Source organism: Lycorma delicatula, chromosome 5 (genome assembly GCF_047948215.1).
Source record: "Lycorma delicatula isolate Av1 chromosome 5, ASM4794821v1, whole genome shotgun sequence".
Lineage (NCBI taxonomy): Eukaryota > Metazoa > Arthropoda > Insecta > Hemiptera > Fulgoridae > Lycorma > Lycorma delicatula.
This window is the reverse complement of record NC_134459.1, coordinates 176,054,426-176,073,621: the sequence shown is the minus strand read 5'-3', so window position 1 is coordinate 176,073,621 and position 19,196 is coordinate 176,054,426. Positions and strand designations below refer to the sequence as shown.

Genomic DNA, 19,196 nt, shown 5'->3' with positions numbered 1-19,196 from the left:
ACAAACAGATACACATTCACAGGAGAGAAACAGAGAGACAGACACAGATAGATAGATAAATAGAGAGAGAGAGAGAGAGAGAGAGAGAGAAGAGAAATTTTTTTTTAATATTTCTCAGTTTATTTAATTTTTTTTTTTTTTTTGTCATGCTGACAATATTATACGTGGTTGGACGCCCTATAAATATTTTAATAATATAGCTGAAAGCATGTATGTAATCTTTACAAGTTTCATTAAAATCTGTATTATTTCCCGGGCAAATACGGAGACGCATGACGAGAAAATAAGTTAATTTAATTTGGGATTATATGAAATGTAAACATCTGATAAGCAGCTGCTAGAGTTAACTTTATTAAACATTCAATAAAGTAGCTACGCAAGCACTGTTATTCAAATTACACTTCAGGTTTATATCTAAAGATTATAAAATCGTTTCGTTATCTTCTATTTGTTAATAAGTCCACTGTAAAAGGGAAAATGAAATAAGAGTCCTGCTTTTCGCTACAAGCTGTAGCAAAAACAAAGCATGTGATCGTTAAGTAACCTTTAATTATTATTAATAAAGTTATATCGTAACATGGAACGATGGTTTTAGTCGATGAAATAACAGTTAAGGCTAGCGGTGAAGACCGTTATTCCTTATATTCTATACAATTATTTATTTTTTTTTTGTCTTCAGTCATTTGACTGGTTTGATGCAGCTCTCCAAGATTCCCTATCTAGTGCTAGTCGTTTCATTTCAGTATACCCTCTACATCCTACATCCCCAACAATTTGTTTTACATACTCCAAACGTGGCCTGCCTACACAATTTTTCCCTTCTACCTGTCCTTCCAATATTAAAGCGACTATTCCAGGATGCCTTAGTATGTGGCCTATAAGTCTGTCTCTTCTTTTAACTATATTTTTCCAAATGCTTCTTTCTTCATCTATTTGCCGCAATACCTCTTCATTTGTCACTTTATCCACCCGTCTGATTTTTAACATTCTCCTATAGCACCACATTTCAAAAGCTTCTAATCTTTTCTTCTCAGATACTCCGATCGTCCAAGTTTCACTTCCATATAAAGCGACACTCCAAACATACACTTTCAAAAATCTTTTCCTGACATTTAAATTAATTTTTGATGTAAACAAATTATATTTCTTACTGAAGGCTCGTTTAGCTTGTGCTATTCGGCATTTTATATCGCTCCTGCTTCGTCCATCTTTAGTAATTTTACTTCCCAAATAACAAAATTCTTCTACCTCCGTAATCTTTTCTCCTCCTATTTTCACATTCAGCGGTCCATCTTTGTTATTTCTACTACATTTCATTACTTTTGTTTTGTTCTTGTTTATTTTCACGCGATAGTTCTTGCGTAGGACTTCATCTATGCCGTTCATTGTTTCTTCTAAATCCTTTTTACTCTCGGCTAGAATTACTATATCGTCAGCAAATCGTAGCATCTTTATCTTTTCACCTTGTACTGTTACTCCGAATCTAAATTGTTCTTTAACATCATTAACTGCTAGTTCCATGTAAAGATTAAAAAGTAACGGAGATAGGGAACATCCTTGTCAGACTCCCTTTCTTATTAGGGCTTCTTTCTTATGTTCTTCAATTGTTATTGTTGCTGTTTGGTTCCTGTACATGTTAGCAATTGTTCTTCTATCTCTGTATTTGAACCGTAATTCTTTATAAAATGCTGAACATTTTATTCCAGTCTACGTTATCGAAAGCCTTTTATAGGTCTATAAACGCCAAGTATGTTGGTTTGTTTTTCTTTAATCTTCCTTCTACTATTAATCTGAGGCCTAAAATTGCTACCCTTGTCCCTATACTTTTCCTGAAACCAAATTGGTCTTCTCCTAACACTTCTTCCACTCTCCTCTCAATTCTTCTGTATAAAATTCTAGTTAAGATTTTATTATACAATTATTTATTATAATCTTACTTCGCTCTCTATAATCTTGAATAATAGACAAACATATTTAGAAAAACGCTCTACATTAAAAATTAAATCGTATTTGGAACAATTAGGTTTGGCGTCCAAGAGGTGATGTGGGCGCAGTGTGGAAGTAACGTGGTCATGGTGGTGTACGTCGAGTAGGTGGGTAAAAGAATTTACAAGCTTTCAGTCGTAGTGATATTGTCTTCTGATAACGAATATGTTTTATCTCTTGCGCAATTGAACAGCAAATAACAAAATTATAAACATTTTTACAAGAAATATCTGTTGCACGAAATAAATAAAAGAAGTATTTATAATAGAGATTTCTTTAAATCTGTTTATATGATCGGTGCATCAGTTTTTGGCAAGAGAAAAACATTTCGGTTTATTAAATGCGTTTAAACTGATACGAAAGGTTTTAATTATTCCACTTTCTGAAAATATAAATATTTACTATTACTTTCCCGCCTTGCGCTTATAACAGAGCTATAACTACAGAAGGGAAAGTATAGTAATCGGCCCAGTTTTGGGGTATGCGGTTTTCACCGGAAAAAAACAAAAATCCGGATGGAAATTTTCCGGTTGTTGGTATGTACGTGTGTGTGTGTTCGGTGTTAGGTCTCACACCCTTGCCGGCCTCCGTGGCGCGAGTGGTAGCAACTCGGCCTTTCACTCGGAGGTCCTGGGTTCGAATCCCGGTCAGGCATGGCATTTTTCACACACGATACAAAACATTCATCTCATCTCTGCGGATTGAATTGCTTAACTGCGGACCCGGAGGTAAAACAAACCAAAAAAAAAAGTCTCACACCCTAAATCACTTCGTATTTCCAGAACTACTCCACCGAATTTGACCAAACTTTGGCATATTATATCTACGACGGTTATTTTTTTCAAGGTCCGATCGGTCGCGAAATAAAAACCCTCGCAAAAATCGGATGAACCTTTGCGCATATGTGTTACGCAGCGTTTCTAGTAAGGCCTTCAATCACGCCGCGTCACTTCGTTTTGTTCTGAACACACAGCTAGCCCGTAAACATGTCTACAACAATAGCATCTCCCGCCGAGTGTGAGGTGCGTGCGTTAATTCGATTTCTTCAGGCTGAGGGGTGTAATGCGGCTTAAATTCATCGACGAATAAGTAACGTGTACGGTGAAACTTTAATGAGCGACAGCAAAGTGCGACAACGGTGCAGTAACATTAAAACAGGACGTACAGATGTTCATGATGCAGGTGGTCTGGGAAGGAAGCTAGTGTCAACCGATGATCTCGTTGAGCGAGTGGATGAGGCGATTCGAGAAAATCGTCGGTTCACAATTTCTATATTGAGCGATTCGCTTCCTGAAATTTCAAGGTCAGCTCTCTACACCGTTGCGAGTGAGAGACTTCAGTACCGTAAACTGTGTGCGAGATGGGTTCTTGAGATGGTCGCTGTCCGACCATCACAAAACAATGAGAACGGACGCCTCCCTAACGTTTCTCCAGGGTTACCACAATGAAAAAGTTTTTTGAACAAAATTGTCACAATGGACGAGACACGGGTCCATTTCGAAACTGAAGAAACAAAAGAACAATCCAAACAGCGGATGCATTCTCATTCTCCCGGTAAATCAAAGAAGTTCTAGCGAACCTTCTCCAACAGAAAGCGTACGGCTACTGTGTTCTGGGACCCGAATGGAATTCTCTTGGTGGAATTCATGGAACGCGGCACGACCATCACTGCAGCCTCATACTGCGTTACTCTTCAACGTCTACGAAGGGCGATTCAGAATAAGCGGAGAGGAATGTAGTCATCAGGCGTTGTCTTTCTCCACGACAATGCTCGGCCGCACACTGAGCTGTGTAACAAAGAAGCTCCTGCAGCGTTTTCGTCGGGAAGTGTTTGATCACCTACCGTACAGCCCGGACTTGGCTCCGTCCGATTTTCACCTCTTTGCTCACATGAAACGCCGGCTAGGAGGACAAAATTTTGGCACAGACATCGAGCTGCAGACCGGCGTAGAAACACGGCTGATAACACAGGCGGCTCCGTTCTATGACGAGTGTATTGGAAAGTTTGTACCGCGCTACGACAAATGTCTAAATCGGAGTGGCGACTATGTAAAGAAATAGCGTAACTATGTAAGTACTTGTTACAAATAAAAATTTTTTTATTATCACCGTGGTTTTAATTTCGTGACCGATCGACCTTGAAAAAAAAATAACCCTCGTATAATAATGAATTTCTTTTTCTTAAAACAGACAAAATTTTGGCTTTGTACATAAGATTTATCGTTAACATTACTTAATACTGGAATGTTATAATATAATAACATGCTAACGTACATTTTGTTGTCATTTTCTGTCGGATATATTTTCAAACAAAATTCAAGAAAATTAGTACAACAGAAAAATAATATAGATTTCTACATACCAGAACCATACGTCAAACTCAGAAGGTAGCAGTTTCTTGGCTTCTTTTGATTTTTTCTGACAAATTTTTGTAGATATATTTTTATTTTAAATAAAAATAAAATTATAAAAACGTTAAAATAAAATAATTAAAACTTTTCTAATACGTTAAAATTGAAAGATTTAAGAAAGCGCAATTTTTCATCTCTAGTGTGGTTCTTTTGAAATCGGTTTCATTATTATTTTTATTAAGTTTGTTTTATTTTGTTTTCGGCCACTCGACCGATCTATTAACAGTAAATAATACGTTACTTTGACATTCTGATCTGACCTTCTAATTTCACCATTTTTATAGATTAACAACACAAAATTTGGCTTTGACTTTATAAACAAATCAAATTTATAAAATCCAGGACTTCCCTGCAGTCGAACTGTCCCGGAAATCAACACATTATATCACGTTGGCTACAGTATTTTTGTAATGAAAATTATTTTTGTATAAATTAATTTCTACTAACCAACAATTTAAAAAGTGTAAATCCTAGTACTTTCGGAGCTGTAACTCCATCTTCAGGTATGTTAATTTAAATTCAAATAATCCATAATCAAAATTATTATAGTCGGTCGTCAAGAATAAAATTAATTCGTGCGTCAATATGATAGTAACATCATGTTTGTAAGATGTTTCTGATTGATTATTATATATTAAAGCTATCAAATAGGATACAAAATTATAGACCAAGATATATATATATATATATATATATATATATATATGAGAACAATTTAAGAAAAATGATAGAAAAGTATCATAACGAAGAGAAGTACTAAAGAATGACAAAGATAATCATAGGCTGTTAACAGTATAAAAAAATTAAAATATCTTTTTCAGGGTCTTTTACAGAAAATATAATATAATTAAACAGGAAATTCTAATATTTACGTAAAAATTAAGAAAAAACGTAGTAAATAATATAAAAAACAAATATATTACTGACCTTATAATAGCTAGTGGATGTTGATATACAGGCATCATAACATTTCTAATATAATTTCTAAAGAAATGTCCGAGGTCCCCCTCGGACCTCGGTGGTCCCCCTCGGTGTGTAAATATATCAATTCCATACCAGACTGCAATATCCTCATCTGAATTATTACATTGTAATAAAGCAATCGTTAAGATGAGTTAAATTACATTCTTTAAAAAACATATCTGAAAAAAAAAGATTATAATTCAGTTTGTTTGTAATATATTGTGAATTATAAGATTTAACACGCGCATTGTAATTATGCAATATTAAGGAGGTTTTTTTGTAGAAATTTTGTTAAAAAGACAGAATAATCCTCTGTTGAACTGAAGCATAAATAAATAAAATTTTTATCCTGATCGATTCATAACAACACATTATATAGATGATTTCATAAACGGTACTCGTATACTATTCCGTGTAAAAAGAAAAGGAACTGTGTCAGCCTTTGCCGGATGAATCGTAGAAAGCCAAGGTAAAACCATCCAGATTAGCGTCACAAAATAACCGTTTACATGTATTTATATTTTAAGTTTATTAATAAGAAAGTGGAGATTGAAATTCCTGGGTCGTGTGTACAGAATGGACGAACAGCGACTAAATAAACAGATTTTCATTAAAATCTGTGAACAAAAGAGCGACATTGGGACCTACAACGATGAAAAAAGAATTACAGAACTTAGGGATCCGTGAACAGGAAACGAAAGATAGAAAGCTAATCTGACAAAAAATACGTAAAATTGAGTTAAAAATGTGCGATGAAGGAAAAGACATACGAAAGTGAAACGGTCAAAAAAAATAAATGCCAAACATATATAAAGAACAAAAGAATGTTGAAGGAAATGAAAAAGAAAGCGGAAGAAATGACATTTGTGTGGTTTGTAGTCGGCCTAAATGCAAAAAATAAAAACATGAAATAATGTTATGGTATTTTAATGGAGATACAAAGTATAAAAAATAACTAACAATTTAGAAGGCATAACGAAAATTATTTTACTCCATATTTACGTACATATTAATAATAAGCTGAATAAGGTGCAGAAAATTTAGAGTTTTTTAAACATTTTCAATTATAATTTAGAAATTTATTTTCAGAATTAATATTATGTTTTTGTAAAACAGAATATTTTAATTCTATTTAAAATAAATTGTCGGGAGAAGTTTTTAAACGATTTGGTAATCTATTTAAAATTGCAACAGAAGCATAAGGCCCTTTGTCGTAAGCCAAAGTATTGCGCTGAGTTAAATGAAACCGGTTCTAATATCGGCTACAGATCTGATTACGAGATCATGGATACCGTCGTTCTTTGGTGGTTGGGTTTCAATTAACAACGATCTCAGGAGCGGCTGACCAGAGACTTTAAAGAGTTTAGTTCATTTACATTTATACACGTCATCCTCATTCATCCTCTGAAGTAATATTTTACGGTGGTTCTGGAAGCTAAACAGAAAAAGAAAGAAGTTCTTTATCGGCATTAACCGGTCGGGGTCTAGTGGTGAACTTATCATAGTGAATCATTTGATTTCGAAGTCAAGAGTTCTAAGATTCAAACCCTAGTAAAGGCAGTTAGTTACTTTTATACGGATTTGAATACTAGATTGTGGATACCGTGTTCTTTGATGGTTGGGTTTCATTTAAACACACATCTCAGGAATAGTTGATGTGAGACTGTACAAGACTACACTTCATTTACATTCATACATATCATCCTCTGAAGTAATACCTTACAGTAGTTCCAGAAGCTAAACAGAAAAAGAGAGTTCTATTATCAGATTTGATAGCATGGATATTGTTATTTTTTTAAAAAGGGACTATTTTTGGAAAAGAATGCACATTCATAAATATAAACTCAAGGATAACTAAAAATATTTCATTTTCTAAATATCAATCTACACGATTCATATTTATTGTCGCCAAACAATTTTCTAACACCCTATTTATGCATTTTGAAAATTTGTTTTAACTTTTTAGGGAAACCGTAAAGAGGTTTACTATACTTTAAAATTCAATATACATAAGTATAGTACATATTTAATAATTCTCAAGCGTAAAGTTTTATAAAATACTTCATACGTGTTTACTTTACCGTTTTTAATAAATTATCAAACGATTTAAAAAATCTTAGCGCCGATTTATTTAAAATACAGACGGTTCAAAGAGCGACACAATCTCACGGAAGAATGTTTTCTTCTTTTTTTGCAAGTTTAATCGAGGTAAAACGGGTTACAAAATGCAGCAGAATATATTCGTCGCCTCCCGATACATTAGATGTGCCAGTTACGCCCAGACCCAGAACGCCTTCACAGAAAAGTAGTTCTCCATCAAGCGGCAGAATCAAGAGACAGGGAATGCGATAGACGCAGCCAAAAGGCCTCGACCGAAAACGGAAGCATCAGAAAAGTCGATCGACGTGCAAGCTTTATATTCTGTTAGTGCCAAGAAATCTGTGCTACGTCTATCTAACCGTTTTGATCTTTTTTGGTAACGCCCGCACGGCATGGAACAAGCGTTTAAAGATGCGTTCACGCAGAATTGCTGTCGTTCACGAGTTGTTACCTGAAGACACTGGTAAAGGTGTAGCTTTCTGTCAGCGGTTCACGTCATAACTCGGACGGGGATGAATTGGACGATCGGTTTCGATCCGACGAGGCACGGTTCCAGCAATACGGAACTACCATGAACGCACAGAATTCACGCATCTCGCGTACGGAAATCCACATCGGTGCACTAGTCTCCTCTCCGCGGACAAAAAATGGGAGTTTCGCGTGCAATATCAGCAGTCGAAACTTCATACATTCTTTCCGGCACTGTGAACTATGAGCGCTACATACAGACGGTGCAACAATTTGTAAACACTATACCTCCAGACCGGATAGATTACACGTGGTTTTAATAGGACAATGCTACGGCTCATATAGCCGACTTTCTTGTATCGGTGTTTTCGTGGACAATAGATTTCGAAGGGATTGTGGCCCCCTCGGTCTCCTGATTTATCCTTTCCTGACTTTTTCTTGTGGGGGGATACCTTAAGGATGCCGCTTACAAAACTCATCCTCACACCGTTCCTGAATAGCAGAGCGAAATTAAACGATGTGTCGCGAAACACATCTTTTAAAACGATGTTTTAAACGAAAAATATCTATTTTTCGAAGCGAATGAATTATCAACCCCTCGAATTACAAAACGGTTTATTTCAGTATATTTTTCTTCAATCTAATGTTTTAAGTAGATTTCAAAAGATAGCTACGTATTGTAATGGATACAATGATTTGATTTCAGGAAAATTTCGACATATCTTGGCGTTTCACAGCCTCAGACCCCAAAACCAGCGTCAACTCAAAAGTTTATAATTTTTTTTTTTTTTGTCTTCAGTCATTTGACTGGTTTGATGCAGCTCTCCAAGATTCTCTATCTAGTGCTAGTCGTTTCATTTCAGTATACCCTCTACATCCTACATCCCTCACAATTTGTTTTACATATTCCAAACGTGGCCTGCCTACACAATTTTTTCCTTCTACCTGTCCTTCCAATATTAAAGCGACTATTCCAGGATGCCTTAGTATGTGGCCTATAAGTCTGTCTCTTCTTTTAATATATATATATATATATTAATTTCTTGGGAACACGATAACTGCCGTAATTTTTCAAATTGTTCCTTAAAACTAACCCGTTAGAAAATCTCGGTCTAGTTCGTTAACGGCCAAAATCGGATCATAGGACTGGAAATGGGGGGAGGGCCTTTCGAAAAAACAAAATATCGCTGTAACTGTCTTATTAAGTAAAATATCGAAAGGTTTTTACTATTCTTTGGATAAGGATTTTTTTTAAACTTATCTAAGTAAAGCTTTATGATATTATTTAATTTTATATTATTTTAATTTTTTTTCTGATGCCTTTCCCTCAAAAATTATTGCATACCAGCACGAAGCCGACTAAACTATAGCTGATATTCAGCCCTGAAATTAGTCTTTTTACTCTGTTCATCGCATCAAACGGTTATATCGTGTCATAATAAACGTAAAGAAATCAACTTTATATGTTATCACTTATATATCTTGCACGACTTGTATAACACAGAAGTCACAGATCAGGAATTTATAATGTAATAACTTGTTCAAACGCTTCTTCATTCTGTTTAGCGCTGGTAAAGAAGCAATCGATGAAAGACACGATGATATCGTCGTTTCCAACTTGTAATTCTGTGTTTTGTAATTCATTTTTTGTGAGCAAGCGAACAGTGAAACTAAAATCGGTAGATGATAATCTCATGTTCATACTAATATTATGAGCGCGACATGACGCCAGAAAATCAGAGAGAAGTGAGCCATACAGATTCAGATGATATTATTGAACTGAAAAACGATTGTCGCAACATTTCGGGAACAAAAGAATCTACTAACAGAATTGATGGAGCTTGGGACTGCAGCGGTATCAGAATCTTATTATGAATTGAAGGATGTTAGACAAATCAAACGGTGCAGGCTGCTCTCGATGGCTGTTATTCGTCTGAATGAAAATGCATAATCTTACCCTGTAGGCCACTTAAAGACGTTAGTTGTGGGTTGAAGTTGGAGATTTTTATTGTCCGGACATGCTTGAATACCTTCTCTTTATTAAGATAAAGATTTGTCTGTTAATCGGTATAATGAACTAACAAGGTGCTCAGAAATGGACGGGTGGTGGATTTCAAAATTCATTTCTACAAAAGTCGGTGTTGCGGTGCAACAAGTACCCGAGAGTGGAAGCGACTAGACGAAAGTCTAGTACAGATATGTTTGTAAGATATAGCGATCCAAATAACAAAATATTTAGACCCTGTTTTTTTTTTGTTTTTTTATTACCAGAAATCATGAACATGCTATATTTGTCTATACATTGAGGAGAAAGGACTTTTCACGATAGCTTTAGATTTTTACTAAAGTAAAACTTGCCGGTTTTTATCCGTTTGTCCTAACATCGCATAAGAAGAGCCGAACAATTTTTTGTAATTAAGAATTACATTAAACCCGATTGAAGTTTAGATATTTATTTTAAAACACGATAGAGGAACCGCAGCCGATACGATAATTTTTTTTTATTTCTAATTGCTTAGGAAGAAATTGTAGTATGAAAAAATGTCAATAAAATAATTATAGACATTTATATATGTCATTTGCTCATTTGCCGTAAACAAAGGATCGAATGCGACAAGATACGAGATACAAGTCCCACAAAACGGCATTGCCGTTCTCAAGAAAAAAGCATTTCACGCCGGGCATAATAAGGAAAGCGAGGGCTGAAGCGATTACCCGTTGTCTTCTACCCAGAGTTGGCCACCCCACTAAAGCGCAGGAAATCTTTCACCTGTACAAGCGACACCTTCGCTCTGTTCAACACTGGGACCGGTCGCGTATGTAAATCAATATTCTTAATGAAAGCGAAAGCAATTTTATCTCTTGCATCTGTTGTGCTTTATATGCATCACCGCATTGTGATTGCGACAGATTATGTAATTAAACAACTTCTGCTAGGTCACAGATAATGAATCGCAAAACGTACCTCACAGTCGCGAACAGTAACATCATGCGATGCATCGACTCTATGTACGAAATTTAAACCATCACTTGACCTAAACATTCTCCCATCTAACAGCCAATCGTCAGTCACCAGATGCGTAACAACAGAAGAGTTTTTGTTAAGTTTTCATATATAGCCCTATCCTTTTTCACAAATAAGTCACACTGATATCTATGACTAGATGTCTAACAGAAATTAGATTTTAAATAATCTCAAAACTGTAACCGATTTGTATAACAAAAACAGTTTACCTCATTTTGTTCTAAGTTAGTAACCCACCGTGTTGGTCTAGTGGTGAACGAGTCTTCCCAAATCAGCTTATTTCGAAGTCAAGAGTTCCAGCGTTCAATTCTTAGTAAAGTCAGTTACTTTTATACGGATTTAAATACTAGATCGTGGATACCGGTGTTCTTTGGCGGTTGGGTTTTTTCAATTACCCAAACATCTCGGAAATAGCCGAATTGAGACTGTACAAGAATGCACTTCATTGAAACTCATAAGCAGCATCCTCATTCATCCTCCGAAGTATTATCTAAACGGTAATTACCGGATGCTAAACGGGAAAAAGAAAGTTAAAATGTTCTAAATAAGTAATCGTTTTCTCTATGTCTGTCCAAATACGAATCTGAACTAGAATAGTTAAGAGAACTTCCGAGAATTAATTATAATTTAGATTTGTCAAATGAAAACCCCAAAGGGTGTAGAATAAAGTTGCTCGCTTCCTTAGGTTTCTGGCCTCGCAGAGGATGGCTAAAGGAGTTTGTTGCTGTAATAGACAGAGTGAAATTCGGATGGCTAGGGGCCGGTTTGGGCGTTTACTTCACCAAGGTAGGCGTTTTGGCATCGAGCCACCGTTAGTTTAGTTATTCGTCTTCAATACAGAAGTAGAATAAGTTAGAAATTCGGTGATGGAGCTAAACTGCGGGAGGGTGAAGGTTTCCTCGTTCCCAAAAACGAATCAGAACAGAGTAAGTTAGTGTTTGTTTCTTGTTAAGATTTCATAATTGTCTTTGACAGACTGAGATGGATTTGGATGTTGAACAAAACTGTCGTTGTTGCAATAATCATTTATTAAAGAAGTATAAGAATAAAAATTTAGATGTTTCTAGTAAAGTCGAATAAAACTTTATATATTAGATAACGATGTCTAGTTTGAACCTGAGTTATGGAAACGGTTATTTTGTTACCTTCGGTCACAAAATAACCATTTTCCTGTTATATAATCAAAATTTCCCATAACTCAGTTAGGCGCGTGGATCACGCTTCCGCGAAACGGTTATTTAATTAGTTGAGAGCTACAAATAAGAGTAGATGAGCAAAAATTTGGAAAAGCCAGTAACGAAAGGGATAGTAAAGTTGAATTAAAACACTGGAAATGTCTGCCCAGGAATTCGCATCGATGGTATCCCGACAGAGGCCAAACTAATACTGTGATACGTAATCAAAGTCAGAGGGTCTATAAGACGATCTCCGGTAAAGCCCATCAGGACTAGGAACGTAAGGGGTGTTATGGCGTCCGGGATCTTCCTCTACGAGGGTCAGGATGTACGTGAATGTATTTATGTATTTTCAACTTTTTCGAATGATAATAATTTTCGTCCATAATCCCTAATAAGAAAGTCGAGGAAATGGACTTTTACATTACGGTTTTACGTTACGGGTTTTTATCTTACTGAAAAATAAAACTTTTGTTTTATATGAATAAATATATTTGAGTCGACTACAAAAACCGTCTCACTGGCCTGTTACTTATGAAGATAGAAATAATTAATTTTGTATTATATTTTCAGAACGGATAGCTTTTTTTTGAAGTAACAATGCAAAAAGGAAAAGCTTAAGATTGTATTGTAAATATTAATTATGACAGTCGTGTAATCATTGACTTTTTTCTTAGAGAAAGTAATTTACTCGGGGTTTTAAAATATCACTGCACGAATAATAAACGTTTAAAACTTGTGATTATCTCGATTTAAGTTACTACTTAAAAAATTATGAAGTTATCCAAATAAATTTAAAATTAAGCAGTTTAGGTCGTAAAAAATACGTACTTACAGAACCATTTAGATCGTTTCAAATCATATAATTCACAACAAATATCGGTACAAACACACAGACATGTTTACATGTATATTAGGTACGACACAAAAATTTGATTGTAACTAGTTTTCTGTGAAAATATGAATTATTCTACTGTTATTTTTTACCCCTCTTATATTAACTCGCTCTTCGACTATACGTGAAATTCACGGTACGGAACCTTCCGATCGAATTTTGAAGCCCTTCCGCTTAACCATTCGCTCTGTAATTTTTCATACAGGTTTGCTCCTGATAATGACATATTTTAACAATATTTACAAGTCTCTAAGACGCCCCTAAGTTGCTAACTGAAAAAAAAATGCCTCTCGAACTTACGCAACCTCGTTTACATGCATATTTTCTTAGTGAAAGAATTATCCGTGTTTAATTTATCCATTAAACATGAATAATTCGTAACATGATATTGTCGTTTCAATCGATTAGATTGAATGAACGTATTTTTTCTACCGCCGAGAAAAAAATTCAAATTTCATATTATCGCTCAAACCTGTGCGCTAGTGCAGCTGCAAAGTATCAACTTTTGAAGACTAAGAAGTAGAAATGAAAAAATAAATAAAAACAACTTTTTTAAAAAACAGTGTTATATTAAATGAACTAAAACATAGAAATTAAAAAAAAAAATTAAACACATTACTCTTAAATTAAACGTGCTAAAAGGTAAAAAATCATTTTAGGACGATATCTCAGAATGGATTTGACAACAAGCTTTGATGATGATATGTAAGATTATGTGAAAGTCATAGCTTCAAGTTAAAAATTTGATGTTTTTGTCAATTTTTTCATACGCGTGATGAATGGCCCAAAGAGTGGGGTGCCCATGTTAAAGTACAAATCTTTGCATTATTAAGTAGTATACTAATTATTATAGTTTTTTTTTTTTTTTTAATTAATATTGGTACCAATTTTAGGCAATTTTAAAAATGCTCAATACAAAAATCTATTTCAGTTAGATTTTATTTATCCTAGCTTTAAATTATTTACATTTTGTTACTAATAATAATATTTTACGTTCAATAAAATTTTAAACTAAAAAAAATTTATTCAGGATTATTATATATATATTTTTGTTTTAATTTAAAAATTTCAGAGTATATGCATCCAGTTTAAACAGATCGAACCTCAAGTCCCATGCAAATACAATACAAGGAGAGAACGGCGTATAATAGGTATGTGAAATCAATAAAACCAGGCGTAAATGGAAATTCTTTGGAAATAACTAAAACCAACAATATATAATGAATAAAGAATAAAAATTTAATAACAATAATACTTGCCCGGTACTTGTACTTGTATTGTACAGTTTTACTTTATTCTAATTTACTTGTTAAGTTTGATATCGCTAAATAATAATCCTTCAATTCAATAGCAAACAATATATGGAACACTGAGTAAGTTATTTAAAGTGCAGTGTTTTAAATCTGTTTATTTACACCGATCACAACGAATGTGGACAGTTTTAAATTTGTTAATCGTATTTGATGCGTAACAACACATCTACTGTTCATTAATTATTTAAGAAAAATACTTAAAAATTGGCTTAATTTACAAACAGCAAATTTTGATCCTGACGAGCCATCTTGAAAACTTGTTTAGAATTGCAGATTCAATGACAAATATTGATAATTTTCTCAAATTTATTTTGATTAGGGTTTTGAAAAAGAATTTTTATTTTTATTATTAGAAACGAGTTGTTTTTAAAATCACTGAAACTTCGAGGTTTATGTAAGCTTCCGAAAAACAACGACAAATATTTAAATATATATACTTTTTCTTTTTAAGAAAGAACGAGTATAAACAGCTACGGTCATTAGCCCGGTGAAAATCGATAGCGTATGAAAAGTTACCGTAGCTGACCGGGATTCGAACCCAGAACCATCTCGCTATTTAAATATTGTTCTATTAAATTACGTGAAAAAAAAAGATTAATATGGCTCAATCTTTTAGTTAATTTTAATGAAAATATATTTGCAAATATACCGAACTAGATATTACATTTTATTATAAATTTAGATTTTTTTAGATATAATTAACATAGCACAGTTCAAGAGAATTAATCTAAGTTATTTCAATTATGTCCATTTTATACACATCTTTTAATGGACTTCAGAAACCTATCGTACATACATTGCATTTTTTTTCTTTCACCTCTGGGACCACCGCTAGGTATTGCTTCAGAAGATGAGATGAATAATTTGTAGCGTGTGAAAATGCCATGTCTGACCGAGATTCGAACCCGGGACCTCCGGATGAAAGGCCGAGGACTACCTCTCGCGATACGGAGGCCGGCAAAAATTGAACTATTTAGATATCTCTATATGTTCTGCGAATATCTCGTCTGAAGCGTAGTAAAATAATCCTAAAATAAGATAGAGGCTGCCGATGCAGCTTTTAGTATCTTTCGTAATTTTTTTAGGTTCAGTTCAAAATCATATTAAACTGCTATTCAAAAAATGAATTTTTCGATTATAAGCAGGCATTTTCAACAAAGTAAAAAATAAAAATGTACGTTTTTATTATTTATATACATAACGTTTTACATCCTCTGTATGTCCCGAAAGAGAAGTAATATTACATCGTATAAGTTAAACGAAATTTTAAGTTATCTCATTATATTAAACTACTAAATTTACTACGGGGTTTAACATTTAGGTCACATAAATGTTAGATACGACGTTAAACTGATATGATTTTAAATGAAGGTATCGCAAGTTAAAAAAGGATGGAGTACGAAATTTTCCTATAGTTGTCGGGATGATGAGAGAGAAGAGAATGATGTAACGTGTGCGAAACAGAAAGATCGAGTGAGTGAGGAACAGCCATGAGACACGACTAAAATTAATGGAAGTAATGTTGCAGAATACTATAAAGTTATTGTAACTTGGTCTAGCCGAATAGCCGGACATGTCTTCCTGCCAACGATTCCCCATTACATCCAGCTAACTCAGCGATATACACGTGTTAATCTGTATATGTACCGACTACATATGAATACACAAGTGGTATTGCGGTTGAATGTGCGTTTGTTCACACAATTATCTACAAGATAAAATTAAACGAAAGAAAGAACGAAATAGTAAAAACTTATAGGCGTAAAATATTATAATATATTACTACGTTAATAATGAATCAAAATATTTGCATATATGTACAGTATAATAGAAGTTACAGAAACAATTAAGTTGCTATACTTAACGGCAATCGGATAAAGCTTACAAATTAGCATCTGAATAGTAAAGTTTTAAATAATACCAAAATTTTAACTGATTTGTTAAGTAGTAAAATATTAGACTTATTCAACCGTACAAAGTACCAAGTTACCATAAATACAACCAAATTAATCTTAAAATTTATAGTTTTTTTTTTTTTTTTTGTTTTATTCTTAACTGATTATTTTTTAAAATTTTTTATTCAATTTAATTTTGATTAGTGAAATGAGTTAAATTAAAATACATTACCTGAAGAGTTAAACTGTTGAATTAATGCCAGGTAGTAGTTGATTACATTCAGCCTTACAATTTGTGTCTATAGAAAATTACATTATTTCCAACGTTTATAAAACTTAATATTTTATATATTAAATTTTAAAAAAATAAACGAAACTAAACAATTTTCGACATCAACAACACACGTAAAACGAGAAAATACATTAAACTCTATTACATATTAAACATTACAAAAATTAAATCAGAAACACGTAACACAACACGCACGTCTCATTGTTTAATTCAACAGTATAATAAGAATCCGTCAGACAGCGCGCTTTCAGTCATTCCCCACCCCGTCGATGTTCAGTCTAATGTTCCGTTTTGTTCATAGACAACACATGATACCTACCTAACTTTTGTAACAAGTAACTAATTAACTGTTCTTTGTAGTTGTATAACCGCACGTCAAGCAAATAAAATACGAATTACTTTGTTTTAACATTACTCCATCAGTTTGATGTTCATCTTTATATTTGTAAAAAAAAATAAAATAAATGCCATAAATGTAATCGTAAAATAAATATAGTACATTAAATAATACTAGTGACATGTGCAAACATGTTAAGTTTAAGTGAGAGTTGAAATAAAGCTTTAATTTCTCTTTTTATATATATGTATATATCTACATAAAAGCGCAGGATGTAATCTTAAAGAAATAGAAAAATATATTAACTGCGTTCATGGCTTATTTGTTACCGTAGGAATACAAATGAAGGTTTATATAGTGTAATCACCCCTTAGTAAGACAATAACCGAAACATATAGTTACTATATTAAACGACTTAAGAATAATAAATTCTATATTTTTATTTATAACAATCGGTTCATACGATAATGAAAAAAATTTAATTTGTCTTTCACTACTCCTCAAAATCGTAATTAATGGCCCAAGTTTTTAATACGTGACCTGCAGATGAATTTCACAAAACTCTAACACCAAAACCTTTTCGTTAATTTTTTATTTGAAGTACTGTCCATCGTCAGCTGTTTTATAATTATTGAATACTTCATGTAGAATTTGAATTTGTAGTTTCTACAAATTACAATTTCTACATGAAATATTTTTATATCAGGTGACATAATTAAATGAAACTTGTACTATTTTGGTCGGATAATATATAAACGAAATACAATTCCCAAAAATAGAATAGTTTTTTCTTGCGATACCCATAGGGTTGGTCTAGTGGTGAATGCGTCTTCCCAAGTCAGCTGATTTAATAACTATTGAATTTAATAATAATTAATTTTTTTCGGATAAATAATTATTTTTATTATATAATTTTTATAGGTATATAAAAAATTTAAAGCTTTTATAAAGAGATGATTCAATTGAAATCAAAAGGAGTTATTTTTAGTCGCCTACAGAAATATATGACTTTTAATTAACTTTTAAAAAAAGAAAGTTTGCCGTAAAAAAAAATGTAACGTTTAACACAACTGTTATAATTATTATAGGCTTATATATATATATAGGGAATTTCCCACTGGGATTTCCTATTAAATTGCATATATAGATTTTTAAAAGTACATAAAATTTTATTTCATTATTAACTTTTTTTAAATTTTATTATTGACTTATTATTTATTGTTATTTTTTTTACAATCAGAGGTTAATAATTATTAAAAAATCAATATATTTAAATTGAAAGTAAAAGGAGATGAAGTCTGATTCGAACCGATATGCCTTCCTCTTGTAAGATCCAAATATTTCATTAATTAAAATTTTATTAAGCTATAACTCTGGAACCGATAAAAATAAGTACCGCTTATGATACATCGTTGAAAAGCTCTCGACGAAGGCTTACTTCGATTAAGAAAAAGTGAAAAATACTTATTTTTGATCGGTTCCAGAGTTATAGCCAAATAAAATTTTAATTAATGAAATATTTGGCGAGGGGGCGGAAAATCGCAATTTTTTTCGTTTTTAGGCCACATCTCTTGAACGGAGGGTCAAAACCTATGAAAAAAATCACATCGGCTAAAAAAGCTTAGATCGCCTTTAAACGCGTATATCCGGAGTCTGGCGAAATTTTCGTTTGCGCGATCGACCGCAGACTCGGTGTGGTGAAAGTAGAGATCGGAAATTGGACTTAGCCCGTATCGGGAATACGAGTGCTGTTATCCCTTCCCTATCGGGGCTCGCTTGTCTGTATCGAGTTTGGTCCGAATCGGTTTGTCCGATCGCGAGTAAATGGGTTTTTTAATTTTTTTGAAATTGTATAACCTCTTTTTCGGACGAACCCTAAGGTTTACGCAATAATGTTACGGACAAATGTTTTTGGGCTTGCAAAAAGAAAATTTTTGGTTTTTTGTTTGATCGCGATCGGACGAGCGGTTGTCTAGATACGCGTTTCCGACCGTATTCGGGCAGGGGCCCGATTGTGGGGGGGATAATTTTGTTACCGATCGGAAGCCGAGACGAATCGGAACGGCAGATTTTTTCACGTGTCGATAGGCCTAACGGTTGCCGAGTTATTGGCGGTGAATAATCGGCAAAAAAGCTCCCTTAGCCTAGAAAAACGCCCTTACCGCGTCGAAGCGATTTTTCCAAAATCGTTGTCGTCACAGTTAAAAAGTCGAAAAAAACCCAAAAAATACTAGATTTTCTGCTGAAGTTTTTGACGGCAGGCACGTTTTTGTCGCGCGACGAGGGTTCGAGCAGTTAAGTTTTGAAAAACGGCCTTAAGGGCTGATTTATAAAAA

General features: G+C 33.6%; 1 long non-coding RNA gene across 1 annotated transcript in view; it reads right to left on the bottom strand.

Moving 5' to 3' along the window:
* LOC142324595 (uncharacterized) overlaps window positions 1-16,622 on the bottom strand; it is a 243,732-nt gene extending 227,110 nt beyond the window's left edge. The window contains exons 1-2 of the long non-coding RNA XR_012756336.1: window positions 16,464-16,622; window positions 5,325-5,539 (exon numbers count right to left, since the gene is read on the bottom strand). This is a non-coding gene — a long non-coding RNA (uncharacterized LOC142324595). The remainder of the gene's footprint in view (window positions 1-5,324; window positions 5,540-16,463) is intronic.
* Window positions 16,623-19,196: the final 2,574 nt, after the last annotated feature.